This window comes from Gymnodraco acuticeps, unplaced genomic scaffold (genome assembly GCF_902827175.1).
Source record: "Gymnodraco acuticeps unplaced genomic scaffold, fGymAcu1.1, whole genome shotgun sequence".
Lineage (NCBI taxonomy): Eukaryota > Metazoa > Chordata > Actinopteri > Perciformes > Bathydraconidae > Gymnodraco > Gymnodraco acuticeps.
Window position 1 is genome coordinate 68708 of NW_022991447.1, and position 639 is coordinate 69346.

At 44.8% G+C, this 639-nt stretch overlaps 1 non-coding gene across 1 annotated transcript; it reads left to right on the forward strand.

Moving 5' to 3' along the window:
• LOC117532907 lies at nt 1-163 on the forward strand. Its single transcript, XR_004566955.1, has one exon. It is a non-coding gene; the product is annotated as a U1 spliceosomal RNA (small nuclear RNA).
• The last annotated feature ends 476 nt before the right edge of the window (nt 164-639 follow it).

A 639-nucleotide genomic window follows, 5' to 3' on the forward strand; every position in this document is an offset into this window, starting at 1 on the left:
ATACTTACCTGGCAGGGGTCTCCATGATCACTAAGGTGGCTCCCCTACGGCGAGGCGCGGCCATTGCACTGACGGCTGCTCTGACCTGTACAAATCCCTCAAATATAGGAATCTCGACTGCATAATTTGTGGTTGTGGGGGAATGCTTTCGCGCTCTCCCCTGATTAATTGTAAAAATTAACAATGGAAAAACTCTCTGAGATGTTGATGACTTTTAATGGCAGCAGGAATGTATTCGACCTGACTTACTTGTGTGCAACCATTTAATAACAAGCAGAGGAAGTATCTGTGACAATATTACTTATATATCCTCACATTCATTTTGATAAAAACACATTTACATCCAGAGAATCCTGCTGTAATCATCTAACTCTGTGTCTCTGTAGTTAATTTGCAACACGTTCTCACTCCCAACACGTCACATGTTGACGGTCGTCAGGGCCCCTCCCCGTCACTCTATTACGGACAGGGTACCTCTTGAGAGTCAGTTTTCAACGGGCAGGGCGTCCCATTGACTTGCATAGAGCTCCCTGAACATTGGTAATAGACGAGTTGGGATCGCGGCGAAATGCTCTCTGCAGATCCATTCTCACAGCGTTTATCAACCTTTTTCTTACTCAATATCAAGCCACACTTATT